Raw genomic sequence first — 19,583 nt, 5'->3', positions numbered from 1 at the left:
CCGGCTTCTTCTTGGTAGAATCTGCCTTCTGAATCTGACAGACCTATATAGGTACTTAATGTTTCATAAACGCTTGAGGCTTGAAAAGTCTCAGTTGAAATAAATGCAATTGGATTTGGAACGCGTTAGTGCTGCCATCTATGGAACACGGCTTATCCATGTCGATCACAATATAAATGTACGAAGGGTCTTTATAAACTCTTGCTACAACTGAGTTTCTTGCCGGCTTTTTCTTGGTAGAATCTGCCTTCTGAATCTGACAGACCTATATACTTAATATTTCATAAATGCTTGAGGCTTTAAAAGTATCAGTTAAAATAATTGCAATTTAATGGAACGCGTTAGTGCTGCCATCTATGGAACACGACTTATCCATGTCGATCACAATATAAATGTACGAAGGGTCCTTACAAACCCTTTCTATTGTAGCAAACAAAGTGGGCGACACCGTCTTTTCGTCGCTCACGACGCTCAGCACTTTACAATAGAATTGGCGTATTCCTAAACTGACAATCCAATCTCGTTTCACAGGCCCCTGGGGACTGAGGGTAGTTGATGCAAACGGCTGACATTTTGGCGTTGTAGTTTGATTCTATTTGGCTTTCCTTTACTTTTTCTGTTCAGGAAGAATCTTAGACGTTTTCTTATGTATAGGTATTGTTATATATAGGTATGTTTGTTGGGCAATAGCCCAAGGTTTGATAGTGTTTTTTTTTAATGTTGACTTGTTTCAAATATTTTATCTGGGTATAACTCTGAGACTGTGCGAGATTTAAGAGTAAAGATCAATGACGCGTAACTTTTATTCGCATTTTTTTACGTGAGAGAGAAGAACGATATAACGTTGAAAGGGGGAAAAGGGAAAGCAATACAGTTGTAGGTGCATTTCGGACGCGACCTGGAGCAAAAGAGCGAAGCAAACACTCAATAACAGATGATTAAATAAGAAACAGGTGTTAATTCTTTTGTACATATCTTTTAACTTTATTGAATTTATTGGCCCTATTGCTATACTGTTTCACAAAGAAAATAATGAAAGAATATCAAATATCAAGTTAAGATGAACAAACTATTTAAAAAAAAAACGACATTATATAATTTGACAATTTCGTGTTTCGAACCAAAAGGTATCCAATCAAGCATGCCTTCACTGGGGGCATAGATAAATCCATATCGCCGATCTTTTACAGCGAGTGACTCCACTCAGGGGGTTAGATGATTTAACCCACATCGGCAAGTGGCAGCTTAACCCGTTTCTGCATCCGAGCGGGCCGCGATAAGACCCCACTTTTGGCGCCACGCTGGTGTTTTTTTCTTTTCTTTTTTCATATGTGCCATTGTTCTATGCAGTCGACGATGATGTCTCCTTAGCTTGGAAGTAATAAGTTGGGTTATTTGAATTTTTTTGCCGAGAAGATCAGAATACAGTTGCTACCGACCCTCTCCTTCCAGCGGGTGTCGTACGAGGCGACTAAGGGAATATAAATAAATATATAAATATACTACGATAATACACACATCGCCATCTAGCCCCAAAGTAAGTGTAGCTTGTGTTATGGGTACTAAGATGACTGATGAATATTTATATAAATAATATACATAAATAATTAGAATATACATATAAACACCCAGACACTGAAAAACATTCATGCTCATCAAACAAACATTTTCCAGTTGTGGGAATCGAACCTACGGCCTTGGACTCAGAAAGCAGGGTCGCTGCAAACTGCGCCAATCGGCCGTCAAATATCTTCCTTTATATTTGACGGCCGATTGGCGCAGTTTCCTCTGTGCAACTACCATCTACTGCGATCACCAACCCACCTACCCAGCGTGGTGATGAAGGGCAAATCCTCCAGTTGGGAGAGGCCTTTAGTCCAACGGTGGACTAACGGTCACTCAGTCTATAACAGTCTGTTCATAACTTATTTTTGAAAACATACTTGCGTTCAAAAATAAAATGGGCTCACAAAAATGGAAAACGTAGCACAAGGTCTGCGCCTCGGATCTCCATGCCATGGCTTAGAACTGCTGCTTTTCGTGGTACTTTTAAGTACTCTGCCTGTAAGGTCTGGAATGACCTTCCACCTCCAGTCCGTATGATGAAGTCAATGATTTCGTCCAAGAATGCCATTAAAAATGTATTTTTGGATAATCAAAAAACTGATCAATAAAAAGACATTCTGGATTTTTCAGACTTATTGCTTGTTGTCGTGCTTACGCGTAACATCTGTTTATATGTATATATATATATATATACATATTTTTTTATGTGGTGGTGGTTCTATTGAATCGTTTGATAATTTTATACCTATATATTATTTTTCTTTATTTTTCCGTATACTCCCTCTCTTCTTAAACTTTTCCCGGCAAATCCGTGACGCCAATCACGGCTATACCTGAAAATCAGCGCTGCAGTTGTCAAATACTGCAGCAGCATGCTGAGGTAGCAGCCTTTTCAAATTAAGGACCTTTCGATAAGGCATTCAATTTGTAAAATAGTGTATAATTTAGTTTTAATGTAATTAGTAATCAGATTTTCATTAGTTTACTTATGTGTGGAAGCTGAATAAAGTTTATTATTATTATTATTATTATATTTTTTGTATTAAATTGAAATCTCTTCTTTACGAAGGTATAATTAACAGAGCACGGGCCGGAGCCAAGTGCAAAATCAGGGGAATCATGTCAAAAACTTTCGCACCAGGCGACATGTGTTTAATGCTTTTTGTAGGAGTGTATATGCAGACTTATGTATATTTAGCGTTATAAGCCCTACTTGGAGAGTGTGAGGTATACTTCTATGTATGAAATAATTATAGGGATAGTTTTGGAGCTATTGATTTTCCACTGTGTTTTTATTTCTATGGCTAGATCTGTGTATTTTGAGATTTTATCGGTGTAGGTGGTGGTTGAATTATGGGTGTTATAGATTGCAATGTCTATCAATTATTATTATTATAATGACGACAATGACAGTCCCGTCGTGACCACGATCTATGCAACTGGGTCGAAATATCGACAAATCCAAAATATTATCGTGGTATGTACCCGTTGAACTATATTTAAGTAATGATTAAAATTTATTGATACCATTTCCTTGGTCCGACGATTTTATTGCTCAAAAAAATTAATATCTTACATTCATAATAATTCAATCGACTTCCCCGTTGGTCTAGTGGGCATGTTTACATATGGAACACGAGGTACTGGGTTCGAATTCCAGGTCTTGCCAATAATTTTTGATATTGTGTTTTTTCTTTTGAAGACTTTCAGTACCAGCCCCGAGTTAGTAAATGATTAATGCAGTAGTAGTATTATTGCAGTTCCATGCCTCAGAGAGCATATTAGTTCGTCAGTCCCGGTTATCATTAAATTGTTACCTTAGTCGATAAAGCCCACCAACCCGCATTGGAGCAGCGTCGTGGGTCTATGATCTAAAAGCGAAAGCGTATCTCCTATGAAAGAGCAGGCCTGTGTCCAGCAGTGGGACGATAATAGGCTGCGAATGATGACGATGGTAATAATTAAAGTGTATTTGTTACCGTCACCTTACAGTAATTGAATAAATCTGTTAGTTTGGTAAGGTTAAAGGATACCCTCAAAAATTGTTGCTCAATTTAGAGTATTATTGCTGGGCCATCATGAAATCACTAAAACGTACGGGCTAGTGACAAATGTAAGGGTCAACTGGTCGACAGGTCGTCGGTGGGAAAATAAAAATGGCGGGTCAAGATGGCTGACAACGTGACTTGGTTTTGGACATCCTTTAAGATTTGTAACAAAATACGACGACCTCCTTGGCGTAGCAGTGAGCACTGTAGTTTTAAGTAGGAGGTCTCGGGATCAATTCCGGCAATTTGGGAATTTATAAATTCTGAAGCTCGGTGGTCTGAACACCGGAACATCCTCAGGAGATGTCGACTTTACATTGAATATTTTTAACTCTCACACCAACAGAAACGTACATACATACTCACACACACACACACACATTAACACTTGTTAAGCGGCGCTGAGCTAATCTGTAGTTAAATCTCTTGACCAGACCAGATTAATTCCCAAATTTCCCTCTGCCGGGAATTAGAAACCGAGACCTCAAACTTAAAATCACAGAGCTCATTGCTGCGACAGGGAGTTCGTCAATAGCTTGTAAATAATAGCTTGCAATAAGAACGTATAGTTTTATAATTAAGAAGGAAATACATAAACTAATCTTGCCTTTAGAATAATTTTATTTGATTTGCCTAATAGCGTAAAGCAAAATACGTTTTCATAGAGAAATTAATAAGACGCGAACGAAATTTACCCTCGTTTTTCCGTCCCATTCAATGAAAATATTAATTAAAAACAATGAGGGATAAGCCCTAGAAAGGTCGCGCTAATTAAAAACGCTCACATTTTTTTATTATTATTTTACGCGTGTCAAGTAATTTAACACAGAACTTCGGGACGGACAGAAATTGAATTCACGCAGAATTTACATTAAATCATTCCCCAATAGAGTTTTAGTACTTTCGCCAGCCTTCATTTTCTATTTGTCACACCGTTGCGTATCATCGTTTAGGAGAATGGTTGCAAACATTTTTTTACCTAAAATTAAATTATTGAGTATTAGCTATCATGAAATTCTCAGTACCAGCTTTCGGGTTAGGGAAGTAAGAAAGTAAGAAATAATAAATATACTACGAGAATACACACATCGCCATCTAGCCCCAAAGTAAGCGTAGGTTGTGTTATAGGTACTAAGACTACTGATGTTCATTTTAATGAATAATAAACATAAATACTTATAATATACAGATAGACACCCATACACTGAAAAACATTAATGCTCATCAAACAAACATTGTGGGAATCGAACCTACAGCCTTGGACTCAGAAAGCAGGGCCGCTGCGCTAATCGGCCGTCAATTAAATTGGTTTTGTGTATCCCTGTGCTTGGGGGAGAAGGTTAAGCAGTCGGTTGGTACCCGTCTTTATCATTTACATAATAAAAGTAATCATTTATTGCAAAATGCACGTTAATAAGGTGCTACATATTGTGTTCTGTTTACAGTATATCGCAAGCAATTTGGCACATAATAGGTAGCATATGCCAAGTGAATTGATATTAAAAGAAAAATAAAAAAAATTACATTAATTGTAAAAAAAGTTAGAGATGGGTAAAGTACGTCAACTCACTTTAGAGCAGTGTGATGGATCAGTGCACTAATTCCCTCTGTTATTAGAGTTCAGGCTTTGAGGTAATTATTACAAAAAAGTGCATATAAATCTATTCACATGGATAGATAAAGCGGACTTACAATAAGACACGATAATGAGAGAACGGTGTAACATGAGGTCAATTAAATTTGTAATTCGAAGTTCGTTTGAGGTGTACCCTTTATTTGAGGGTTCGACGTGCGTCCTAATGTCCTCTCACAGGGACTTGTTAAAGGGAATTATTTTAACTTAGTTGGAAATGTTGACCGCCATTACCGAATATTAATTCCATCAAGTGAAGAAAAATTTACTGATACATCAGTGGGCGATAAAATCGACCTAATGTTCTCAAAGGCGTGAAGTGGGGGGCTACGGCCTAAACCCTTCTTATTGTGGGATGCATGCCCTGCAGTGGGCCGTAAACGGATTAATATGAAGAGGATGATGATTATTTATTTATGTATCGGACAACCAAGATTTAAAAAGCATAAATAAGCCAAGTACGTTAGTATTTTGTTGCTAAAATTATCATTTAAATATTATTTTGTGTACCATTCTTAACTTCACGTTCTTTGGTAGGTTGCCTGGTAGAAATCGCTTTTAAGAGTTAAGGCCGCCTATTTTACCTTTATTGAATTACCTTGCATTGTAAACTTCAGTGGGGTGCCCATATAGAGACATTCGCGGGTAAACTTAGCTCAGCTGCCTATGCAGTCAGAAAAATTAGACAGTTAACAGACGTTGAAACAGCTAGGCTTGTCTATTTTCCGTACTTTCATAGTGTTATGTCATACGGGATCTTGCTATGGAGCAAAACAGTTGATAAAGATATGAGATACTATATTTATATTTCAAAAAAGAGCTGTCCGATCAATATACAAATTTAGATCACGCGAATCTCACTGTGAAAAATTTCAAGAAATAGGTATACCTACTCACAGTAGCTTCGAAATATATTGACAACAATTTAATTGGTTGTAAACACAAAAAAAAGTATACACAATCAATTTACTAGAAACGGTCACAAATTAGTGATATCAGCATATCGTGTGAGGAAAGTGCAGAAAATTCTACTTAAAATAAATGAATTTTGAATTTGAATTTAAATTTAAATTTAATTTCAATTGTGTTTGATATTGCTTTGTGTATGGTGTGAAACAAAAACGTGTTTTCACTATCGACGGACAAGGCAATGGCTAAGAAAGTAACGCCTAATCAGAGAAGATTTCTAGGCATACATTTATCTTTAACTCGATTTTAACTAGGCAACTCATATTACCTAATATGTCTATGCTTTACAAACCGCCGAATCGGTGTCGTAATTAGATGGTGCCTAACGTCGTTAGTTATCACTAAATCGCTAGCCGATTAAGAGGTTTCCTAGGTTTATTGAAACGGGCAAAAGTGTATTTTGATTTGGTTTGATTAAAAAGGGTCTCTGCGCGTGTTTTCACAGCAGAGGAATATCCATTCTATCTGATATACATGTGCGGAATACAGACAACGAGGTCTAATAATAAGTTATGATAAAAAAGGCTACAGTGGCGTACATAGAGGGTATGCACAGTGTATGCAGGTGATATAAAATAAAGAAAATCTCCACAAAAAGTTATAAAAAACGTAAGGATAGTTAACTTAACTTAAGGAAGTTATAAAAATCCTACCCTCAAGTATTTATAACTCGTATTGGAGATCTCATTAAATTTTCTCAGAATGAGATCTCCAGTATGAGTTGCATACCCTCTATGCACGCCACTGATGGAGTAACACCAATTTACAAATTAAAGTATTTCAGCCTGGCCCCGGAATCTTACCTAACATCACGTGATGCGTAACTACTTAACCAAAAAGGCAGTCATCAACTAACCAGAATATTAATAAATTGTGGAGAGGAGCCCTATTATTTCATATTTATGCGAGAAAAACCGCGGGGGACCGTCCATTATGATAAATAAGCAATTCGTAGTTCTAATTTCACTATAACTCTGCTAAATCGCGACCAAAAACAGAAATTTATGCTAATGTATTATTTACGTCGACCATGAATATCGGTGGAGGCTTTTGTATACTAAAATAGGTTTTATAGAATGAATTTTCGATAAAAGAAGATTGGGTTTCTCAGTTTTTATCGAAAGGAAATGTCCTTTTACAAACGTAGTGTGACAAAGACAGTTTTTAGTAATAATATTCTTTAATACTTGTTATTCGGGGAACAAAGACGCTGATGATTAAAGGCGGGTTGCATAATGCAGAGTGCAGAGTAAACAATATTGAAGAATTTATATCTTTTGGGAGGCTTTGGCCGAGGCGAGTTACTACCCTACCGACAAAGACGTGCCGCTAAGCGAAACCTATTAGGAGTATGACTACCATTCTCACTAATAGCCCACTACCATCTTAGACTGCACCATCACTTGCCACCAGGTGAGATTGCAGTCAAAGCTAGCTTGTAGAGGAAAAAAAATCATCACCTTAGAAGTATCAAGCATCTATACAGACGCATATGCGATAAATACTTTCCTTTTATCAGATGCTTTACTACTCGTAGTTACTTCTAATTTATAAAAAAACTGTTATCCACCCATTCAAGCAATGGATTTCTCAATTTGTACTGTAAGAGCGATAACATTCATTCCTTTTATCTAAAGTACATAATTTTTTATAACTGAGAAATAGAGACGTATTCAAAAATAGTTATTTTTGTAAGTTATACTTTAGCGGCGCGGCCTTAGTAAAAATCATCATTATACGAAGTACCGAAATACGCGCGTGTTAGGAAATAGGGAATTATAGCACTTTATCTATGTTAAACCCGATGATTATATTAAATATATCAACAAATCATAGTTTGTATACTCATTGATAGTGTATTGAAAATAGAATAATGGCCTTTAGTAGACTCTCAAAGAAAAATATAGGATCTATGGCGGGAGACGCGAGTTTGACAAGATAGATTGGCGGCAAAGAAAAGTGAGGACGGATTTAAATTAATGAATTGAGAATAGAAGATTAAGTAAAGTATTGTGGATAGAACGTTACAAATTGGGAATGGATGATTTATAATGGAAACGACATACTTAACGAAATATTGTTGTGGCAAAACAAGAGTCGTATATACTGGTGATGGAGTTGAGATAAGTTGATAAAAGTTGTTTGTACTATGGTTGTACCTGATGTAGCATCAGATAAGTATATCTCTTATATCCTTTGGGTTATTCAGGTATACAGATGACAGAGGTTGCTCTATACAAACAATTTGTTTCAAATGTCCTGATGTTATAAGTGATCATAGTAGTTATGTTTGACCTGTCTTATATGTCTTGTATCAAAGGGCCTAGCGTTATAACATATGATAATGTTGTAATTGTGTTTATAAGTCTTGTTTTAATTGATTGAATAAAAGAGTAACGGTAGAGTTTCTTGCCAGTGGTCTTCTCTGCCGAAGACAGCATTCCGAACTGGTAGTAGAGTCATTTGAAGGTAACAAGTAATATGAATTATAGAGAAGCTTAATATACAGTATTAGAGTCAGTCCAGTTGTTTTATTTCACTTCTTGGGAAGTCAGGTTTATAGAGTACAGACCCACAACACTGCTCTAAAGCAGGTTGGTGGGCTTTAAAGATTTATTTTATAAAATGAATACTTTAATAGGAAGGAAGAATAATAGTCATGAGAATAAATGATTACTGCTAAGAAACTAGGTATTTAGCTTCAATAATACTGTTAATTAATGAAAGATCTAAGTGCCATCCTGAACATTGTGGGTATTATAGTGAATATCGGAATACCTGGGCCTTTCATTCTTTATATTTTTTTTAGCACGCGCACATGGATACATGATTTTTACAGGATGAAGGTAGTTGTGAAACCGCGAAACCGAGTGAGAGGGGAATATCGTCCGCCAGCTCACTTTTTACGATGCGCGCGGACACCGTCACATAAAAACGGCACTCTGAAGATATAAGGTTTGACAGTGAACACTTTCAATTGTCAAAGTCTGCAGGCTCATTCCGGTGATTTAATTGATAGAATTGTACAAAAATCTCCAATTTTAATGTTTAGTAAAACTTGGTAAAATAATGAGATATAGTAATGCCTTATAGTAAAATTTTCAATGTCTTAAATAACGTTTGTCTAATTTAGTGTCGTTTTCTCTAGAAGAGGCGTAAGATAAAAATTTTGAAAAAATTGTTATCTTATTACGCCAAAGAAGTATAGCTTACGTACATAACTTGCGTACTTAAGTACATAAACACACGCACATTTTATTTAAACAGTAGTATATTCTTTTTTGAATATTTATAAATAGTGAAATTTTAGTATTAATATTTTTATTGCTTTGTTTCAGATCTGCAAGAAATCTGGTTAAGGAGTTGAACGTAAGCATAAACTGACGGAAACTAAATTTATTTTTGTCATTAACTATTAACTATACCTACACATCGTTATACACCATAAAAGACCGAAGTACAAGTTAATCTAAAACTATAATTATTTGAGAGAATCGCCAAAGTTCTAAAGTTAACAGCAGGTATAAGCACAGACATAACCTACTTGAAGTTTAAGCTTAGTTCACAAATCAAGGCTCGAACGTAGCCACTAAACTCCGCTTCTAATTAATATTGTAACGCGCGGGGCACGTTACATTAGCCCGGGCGTGAATTTTTAATGTGACGTCACGGAACTTGACAGTCCACTGGGACGGCCGCCATCTTGAATAGGTGCAGCGTAGCCTTATTATGAAGAGGAACTTCAGAAATGTTTCACGGGCTTGAATAAGATTTCAACTGTCTTTAAAATGAGGTTATTAGTATTCATTTGAAATAGATTTTATTTTTATTATTGTTCACCGATTCCTCGGGAGTTATATACATTTATTTATTTATTTCTTTGCGAATCTGGAATAGAATACATGTCTTAAATATTATGGTTAGATCTTAACCAAATTTCGCTTCATCAATCAATAGCATATTACAGTCCACTGATGGACTAAAGACCTCTCCAAACTAGAGGATGTGCCCATAATCACCACGCTGGGCAGACGGGTTGGTGATAGCAGTAGTAGCATAGACAGAGAAAGAAAGAAAAATCGTATTTATTGTCACACATTTGTGTAAAATGTTACATTTGTGTCATAAAATTGTTAAAGTATAAAAATAAAAATAATGTGTAACAAAGGAGCTGGCTCAGTATAGCTGCATACCTAAACGCGCAGCACTGGTTTTCAGCCAGCCACATTATCTACGGCGTCACTGAATCCGCGCGACTAAACAATAACAAAATAATCATAAAAAATCTTCCTCCTCTCCTATAATATATAAACAAACAAAAGATATTGTTTACATTAACACAAGCTTATTTACCCCTGAAGGACATCGAGAAATACAAAATCCTAAAAGAAGTAAATAATAAACAAAATCAAAAATTATGAAAGGACGCTGCTGCCCGTTCTCCGTTATATACCCTTAGTCGCCTCGTAAGAAATCCGCTGGAAGAGGAGGGGGACAAAGGTATTCTGATCTGCTGTCTCCACACAACAGCTGATGCAAATCATAAATGAAGCCACTAATAAATGACATGAAATGTTTAAAAGATAAGTTATTTCAATATTTAAATAGACATTCTTTTTATACTATTGATGAATATTTAAAATGACATTTGTTAGTAATTATAAATTTATTTGTATTTCTTTGACATGTGCCCATATAAACTTAATTGTAGTTTATTATTTTATTAATTGTATTGTGTTATAAACATTGTAATTGCCAATATCTTAATTGTAACAAAATAAAATTTTAAACACTACCCTGAAAACAATTTGCATGCCAATTTGGCGTGGTACAGATCTGCATATATTTTTTTTTCCTGTAACACCTATTTACCTGTATCAGCAAGTCAGTCAGCAGTCATTCAGTTTTTTTTTTTCGTATCAATCTTTTTTTTTATTTCAACGGAACTAAATGAATACCTAGTAGTCGGTTCCACTTAAATTAATAGGTAATAGGGGTCGAAATTATGAAATCCAGTTTAAATTGTTCCCATAACAATAAAATTTGAACCGGGGCTGATTTTTCATTCGAAAAGGTTTACCGTCTGTTTGATATCATTAAAATTTTATTAAGCCTTGATGAACATTTCCGGAAATAGATAACGGAACTCTTTATTTATATATAAAATCCTGTTCATTTTTAACTCTTTTTTACTGTTCTTTTACTCAATATCTCAATTTAATGTAAACCAATTTTGATGTATTTTTTTGCCATTCGAACTTTAAATATAATCGCTATGTAACAGTGTTGATTGCGTTTATATTGGTGGTAGCCCAGTAGGTAGGACTTTGACTGTACTTAAGTGGGGTTGTGTGAGAATCCCAGCACGCACCTCTAAGTTCTCTGTTAAGATATGTGCGTTTTAAGGAATTAAAATATCACTTCCTTCAACGGTGAAGGAAAACATCGTGAGGAAACCTGCATGCCTGAGAGTTATCCATAACGTACTCAAAGGCGTGTGAAGTCCACAAATCCGCACTGGGCCAGCGTGGTAGACTACGACCTTAACCCCTTCTCATTGTGGGAGGAGACTCGTGACCAATAATGGGTTGACATGATGATGATGATGTAATAAAACAATAACCTATCAAATAAGGATAAAATTACACCCAAGTTTTAGAAACTTTCATTTATAAAAAGGCTGATACAGTAGTACAATTAATTAATTTGAAGCCGAAGAATTTTTTTCCTGACACTACATCTGCCTTAAGTTAGTTGGGTGACTCTTTTGTGTCTAGTAAAGTTTATATTTATTTATTTTGGTACTTACTTCTATTAAAGATTAAAATTTAAACGCTTACTTAGTTCCTATCGTTCTACAATGTAGCAGTATGTTTTTCCAACAGCTGGTTTTTTATTCTTCTAATAAACTCCTAAGGTAATCGTTGCAGCTAGGGACCGAGGAAAAACCTCTGCGGTTCTTTGGGTGCTTTTATACTAACCATTTAAATGCGATTGTTTTATTTGATTAATAAATAAATAAAAAAAAAAGCTATGGTAACAGACGGAATAGTTTTGTTTTTTCGCGTAGTGTTGCAACTGGGTCATTTGTAGTAAACTATTTCTCCCATTACACGAAAAATTGCATGCGGGGCACGTAAAAAGAATTTTAATTGTATGGTCACTAAGCGGGCGTTGGTCAAAGTTGAAAGCTTTTTATTTTGCTTACTGGAGATCGCGAAGTATTTTCATCTCACGGCATATTGTATATACAACACATAACGTGTAATATTATAAATTTGAAAATTACATTTTAGCTTGGTCCTTCATTCACGCAGCGACTTATGCGTTTTTGTAGGGGAATATTGGTTCAGTAGACGCAAGAAGTACAAATGCTCTGCACGGCTAGCATGGGTGGGATACAATTATATCCCCGGGGAAAGGATACAAATTCATCTTGTCCCACAGCTTTATCAACTCTCGGAGCACTGGCGCACAAGTGGAAATAGTATGCAAATAATATATGTGTAAACGGGAGTAAAATTCTCCTATTCCATTTTGCAGGTTAATTGTATGTCAGGGGATATAATCGGGGGATATAATTTGTCTCCTGCCCGTACTAGCCCTGCTGGTCAAAGTTAAAAGCTTTTTATTTTGCTTCCTAGAGATCGCGAGGTATTATCATCTCACGGGATATTCTATATACAACATATACCGCGCAATATTATAAAAGCGTAAATTACATTTCTGTTCGGTCCTTTACTCACGCTGCAACTTTCGCGTTTTTGTAGGGAACTATTGGTTCAATAGACGCAAGAGGTACAGACGCTCTGATATTAAATTGCTGACGTAACTGCCCTTTTAAATATTCCTTGACCTGCAAAGTCTCCATTTTCATGAATGTACGTTAACCCGTTAATGAGCGGGCGGCTCGGCTTTACACGCGGAGTAGAGAGCACGTTTCCAGGTCACCTCGCGTCTTTATGCAGTGTGTATTGGGACAAGCCTACACAACCTTTGGCGGCGCTTGACACACGCGAGGCAGTCACTTTATTTGACGTCACTAATTTACAAGAGCTCACTGAAACGTTTAGATTACTTTTTGGGGTTTCGAACCCGAAGTTTGATCCTCTGATACTTTGTCCCCTTTATCGGACGCATGGACAGATGACTCAGACGTCTGTCTGTCTACCATAAAGGTTAAAAGTCGTAGAATATTTATTTATTTATATAAAGCGTTTAAATTTTCACTGATTGTATATTTTGACTGCCAAAATATAATAAAAAAAAATGTTAAAATTTAAATGGGGTACATGCTAATACTACGCAATATTACACTGTAGTGTTTCATATTGTACCTACCTTGGTACGGAACTCTTGGTGTGCATGTTTGTATCGTACCACCATGGTGGCAAAGTGCAAATTTGTGAACTTCACACGCCTTTGTGAACATTATCGCGAATTCTCATGTATGCAGCTTTCCTCACGATGTTTTCCGTCCCCGTTAAATCAAGTGATATTTGATTGCTTCAAACGGACATTAAAAAAAGGTGCGTGTCGAGAGTGAAGCCGGAATCCTAACACTAAGACTATCACGATTTTCTTAATTAATAGATATTTAAATTTTTTACTTCTTACCGTTCGGCCGTCTGATCGACAATTAAAACAAAGCCTTGTAATTATGAAAATTTGCTATACTACGAAAAGTGACTCTTTTCGCGGAGTATAGCAAATTAAGCTTACTTTTCATAATATATCATGGAATTCCGCAAAGTAACGCCTGCTTTTAGCCAATAATGTCTTGTTATGTTCATCCTTATGTCATCCAACTTTGTTCGATTTTAAAAATCCCAAAGAAACATTTATATAACCGGAATAAAATGTCAATCATTGAGATCGTTTTAACAACTGAGCCGAACATCGATAACAAACCAAACAATCAGGTTTCATTTATAATATTAGTAGGGATGATCATTTACTGTCAGCTAAGAAAGGCAAGAAATAATTACAAAAGAATACATCCAAAAAAACAAGCCGCTTGATAAATGGCTACTGCAAGCGCAAAAGGGTAATTTTAACAACAAAAATGTACGGAACTAGAAGAAAAGTAATTAGTTGGAGTAACTCAAAATAAACCTGAACAAAAAATAAACAAGCAAAGAAATATTCAAATAAATCTCACAGACTTAGCTACAAATTAATTTATTGCTTTAATATTGTAAAAGCATTTCTAAGAGGCCTTTTACATTCGGCAGCTTATATTAAAGGAGTCTTACACTAATCCCTAACATTTTAATCACACTATAATACTCATACACAAAAAAATGTGTTTGTTCTATTAGAATAATAATTTTTTGGAAATTTAAGTTTTCGTGAATTTAATTCAAAGTCTATTCTAAGTAAAGAAAAAAACAATTGGCTAAGTTTTCATGATTTATATAAACTCAATGCGGTATCTCAGATATAATAGTATCATATAAATATTTTTATTTGTAATTTAGTTGGGTATGTTTATTATATCTTCCAATTTTGGCATGACTAGCATCAAAGTTCATACACTAAGACATAGTAACAGATCGTCTGTCCACGTGACTGACTATTGTAAAGCGTACCCCGATGGATCATAAATAAGGGCTACTTTATACAATTTTAAAGAGGGACCGAAAATATCATTGGTAATTAAGCTTAATCTTTTATTACTTGTTATCTGAAGCATTAGTTCAGCTAAACGTTTTAATTTAAGCCTGGTAATAATCCATTTGATGATTATAATCAAAAGAAAAATACAGTAAAAGTACAAGAACGAAGTATCGGGGCAGGTAGCAAGAAGTTTAAACCTAGATTAAATCCAAGGTTTAAACTGCTGAAAAAAAACTGGGCACCTCTACAAGGTCAGACGGTGAAATATATACTTATTATCCTTGTGTCAGAACAAGTTCGTCCGTTCTTGGAACACTGCAGCCATTTATGGGTAAATACTGCTACACATCGATATATACGATATGTATATACGTGAACCGCAAGCGATAACTCTAAATAGAAAGAGAATTACCTAACCATATTAGTATTGCAAAAATCATAGATAGATAGATAGATAAATTCTTTATTGCACACAATTTATAATATAAATTGAAAACATAAATATAAGAAGAATAACAATGCGCAAAGGCGGTCTTATCGCTTTAAGCGATCTCCTCCAGACAACCCTTAATGAAAGAAGAACAGGAGTATGGAAACGGGATAGTGCAATTTTAAAAATATATAACATAAACTACATCTACTATATATAACAATAATACATAAACAGCTAATACAAATACAAATAATACAGAAATAAATACATACACATATAAACATATATATATATATATATATATATATATATAAATAAATATAAATATACACAAATACATACAGAGCAAATATATTAGTAAAATCATGTTGCTTACAACCAAAAATATATTATTCCCAGCTAAACCATTTAAAGCTCTAGCTCTTAAATACATTTGACTGAATGCCAAATTTAGTGTGCAAGGTTTTTCTTTCATAACTTATATAAGTATACTCTTTGCCAGGTATACTAACCCGAAATTCTAGGTCAGGGAATTCCATATTTGCCAGAATTTCAATTAAATGTTAAAATTAAATGAGATCTGATCTTAGGCATGGAAGATTTTAACTTGGCACACTTTGGCACTCAGTGAACAGTCTTCTGCCAAAATATACTGTATGAGGGTTGCGTTACTTATAACTAAAGCAATAAGATTGTTCTTGCAGTCGTTGCTAATACCAAAATGTGTTCTACTCATGTTATTCAGTCAAAAATACATACCATTGCTCTATCTACTCATCAATAAATTTTTATAACGCAACGTCTCTGAACATAAAGTTGCTTCTAATATTTTACTGTGCAGACCCACATATACAATTAGGTCATGCAATAAGATATGATGATTTAGGTTTTGTAAAATAATAAATTAGAAATAAAGCCTTGCGTCTTGCTGCGTCTATCCTGCATGAAACGTGTGACCAATCACAAGATTGTTTCTAGAACGCGCGCTGCTGGTTGGTCAGTCCAAAGACGCAAATTTGAACGCCGCGGTTTCGCTTTGCCTTAAGAGGTAGGTAATTATAATATTATACTAGTTTGCATAAACATTTGTTCACTAAGCGAGCCAAGGAGAGAGCTTTGCATGAAGTGTCTCTGTAATGAGGAGATCTGTAGCGCATCGGGAACCTCTTATCATTAGTCCTTCGGATTATTAGCGTCATTATCATATCAAGCAATGGATGTTTACTGCTGAACATAGGCATATGGTCTCCCTGCGACTTGCTTATTTATTTATTGTTATTAGGAGTACCAACAAAATGTAGTATGAGTTATGGATAAGTAGCCTTTAGACTATTAATAACACATAATTCCACTTCAATGTAGTCACAGCATGTACGAGTTAGTAAGTATGTACTAGTTAATATGTACGAGAACTTAATTTAATAAAAAAATTTAAATACCTAATCAAATAAATAATAATAAAAAAAACATACACACTTGTACACGCGTTAGAAGTTATCCTTACTTGGCGTAACAAGATAAAAGTCTTTTCAATGTTTCTTTCGCCTTTTTCTAAGTTTGTAGTCAAAATTACACTAACAATAGAAATTAAATTATTGAAAGTCAACTGTCAAACCATTTTTAGAAAAACTAAGATGTTGACTATAGCTAACTTCATTGTGTCGGTTTTATGTGACAGTGTGCGCGCGCATCGTAAAAATTTACTCTCACTATTTTTCCCTAACGCGTCAAAAATTTTAATACGTAGAGATATTATGAGTATAGCTCGCTTTCCCCTGACTACGCGCATAGCTTTCCCATCATATAACATTACATGTCTTTGCACAAATGTACTCAAATATTCTTACATGTCATCACATTACTTTAATCAAAATTCCTCCTGTTCTGTAACATCAAGAAATATGATTCACGCCGGAATTTCAATATGTATCATAGATGAGATAAACAACACTTATTCGTATGGAATGCCCATGTCCTCACTCAGGGTTATCTATTTTGTTCGAAGGTACCAAAAATAATGGTATTATTGACTTAGGTATTTTTTTTCATATTACGACGATACACACATCGCCAACTAGAACCATGTAAGCGCAGCTTGTGTTATGGGTACTTAAATAACTGATGAATTATATCCCATATACATAAAATGAAAAACACCCATTTTCATCACACACACGTTTTTTTAGTTGTGGGAATCATACTAACCTTCTCTAATCGGCCGTCATACAATTCTATAAAAGTAGGCATTAGTAGTGGACATTTGTTTTTGTTGTCAGTGATGACTTTTTTTTATAACAATTATCTTACATCAGGAGTTTGATCCCGATGAGGATTAAGTTAATCTAATAAATTAGTAGTTTATTAGATTACTTGATACTATTACAGCTTTACTATTAATTTCTAATCCTAACCTAAAAGCATAAATACAAATTTCCGAACCAAACTTACCGATATAGCAGTACGAGTTGAAAAGCTAAACTCATAATGCGCAAGGCACGTAGCATGGAAGATGATGGACGTTGGGCTCCAGTGGTATTGGTAGACCTCACTAGGGGGACAGACGACGTAACTAGTCATAGGGAATCCTTTCCTAACCGATCTCTTTTTTTGGATTATGTAGTGATGGACTCTGAATTATTTTGACCGACCACATGAGATGAAAAGTAGCCAGTGGTACATAGCGGGTATGCACAGGGTATTCAGATAATATAAAATGAAAAAATCTCCGGTTCGAGTTACAAAAACTTAAAGGGAAGGTTTTTAAGGCCTTTAAGTATTTTATAAGTCGTAGGTACTGGAGATTTTTACATTTTATACGCTCCTAGTAGCTCTGTATGCCTTCATTTAACGAACTGTCAGGTTCTTATCTCACTCGCAGATGAGAAAAATCTACCGAACGGCTTGCAATTATTTCATTAATAAATAATTATATAGTTTGCAAAGTTCAGGCCATTTGTTGAGTAAATCTTTGTGTATACGGCCGTACATCTCTGTGATAAGCTGTTACCGTCTTATTACTTCCGTCAAACTTTGTGCGCGAGGAATATGAACATTTTCGTTGACATTTTACATATTATTTATCTATTTTAAGTAATTAAAGTTATACTATTAGAATGTGTTGTGGATTCAAAGATCAGGGTAAGTGTTAGGCTAGGCAATTTGTAATTGTGGTCACTTAGAAATGTACCTATTCATAGTGGGGGCATTTTTTTTTTATATGACACTTGGACGAGGCTCGCCGCTAATAGAGTGCAGTGGGGCAAGATGGTGGAGGCATTTGCCCGAAGATGGGTACCCAACTAACTAATGCATGTTTATTACTTAGATTCTCTTTATTTGGTTTGTTTCTTTATTTTTTGTAATTCGATGTTTAATTTGTTACTTGGGATTAAATGGCTTATTTATTTATTTATATGATATATGGATTTGGGGGTAAGACTTCGACTTTATTTTCGGGGACCGAGTTGTGAATCCCAGCACACAGCTCTAACTTTTCCAAGTGAAGTGCGTCATTGTGGGAGGAGACCCGTGCCCTGTAGTGGCCATGTAGTAGGTTGATATGATTAACAATTACTCATTGTAAAGTCAACATCTCCTGAGGATGTTCCGGTTTCGGAGCGAATCGTGCGTAGAGGGTATTTGCCGAAGATCTGTTTGGTGTGGAGTATAAGAATTGAAGAAATTATAAATTACACCATACAGATTCCCCTGCTTTTCGCCGACTATAGCAAATTAAGCTTAATTTTCATAATATATCATGGATTTCCGCAAAGTAACGCCTGCTTCTATCCAATACTTGATATACAGATGAACTTTTAGCGCAGAGGTGGAAATATAGAATTTTTTTATGGGTTATGGGTATGAGTTTTTATGGGTTTTTATAGGTTTGATCTTTTACATGGGCGCTATTAACTCTCATGACGTAATGAAATGTTATTTATTATCAACGCTTAAATAAAAAAAATATGCACGAATTAAGTTGCTTTTAGCCAATGGCTTTTAGAGTTCTAAACCGTATGGTATAGCTAATGACAAAGCATCCAGTTCAATAACTTTTATAAATGTTTGATAGAAAAATAAAATTTTAAATTTTTAAGCAAAAACAATGCTTAAAGTTACTTGATATAATGAGTAAAATTTTCATAAGCCCATTCATGCAAAGTAAACATTCCAACAAACTCTTGAACAAACGAATTCAAACTAATACTACGAAGCCGGCTGGATAGTTACGCTGGGTTCATATCGGAGCCAGATTTTGTTAATATTCCTATGTCCATAAATTAAGCGCGTTTTTTTAAGTTAAATTGCGTATTTC

The 19,583-nt window shown here is 35.1% G+C and overlaps 1 protein-coding gene across 3 annotated transcripts in view; it reads left to right on the top strand.

The window, feature by feature from the left end:
• The window catches only part of LOC120628018 (protein madd-4), a 292,600-nt gene that overhangs the window by 31,855 nt on the left and 241,162 nt on the right, over nucleotides 1-19,583 (top strand). For all 3 annotated transcript variants that reach the window (XM_039898237.1, XM_039897428.1, XM_039896608.1), the window contains exon 2: nucleotides 9,555-9,585. The gene's annotated coding sequence lies outside the window, so the exon portion shown is untranslated. The remainder of the gene's footprint in view (nucleotides 1-9,554; nucleotides 9,586-19,583) is intronic.

This window comes from Pararge aegeria, chromosome 1, assembly GCF_905163445.1.
Source record: "Pararge aegeria chromosome 1, ilParAegt1.1, whole genome shotgun sequence".
In the NCBI taxonomy this organism is placed as follows: Eukaryota; Metazoa; Arthropoda; class Insecta; order Lepidoptera; family Nymphalidae; genus Pararge; species Pararge aegeria.
This window is presented reverse-complemented; position numbering and strand designations above follow the sequence as displayed.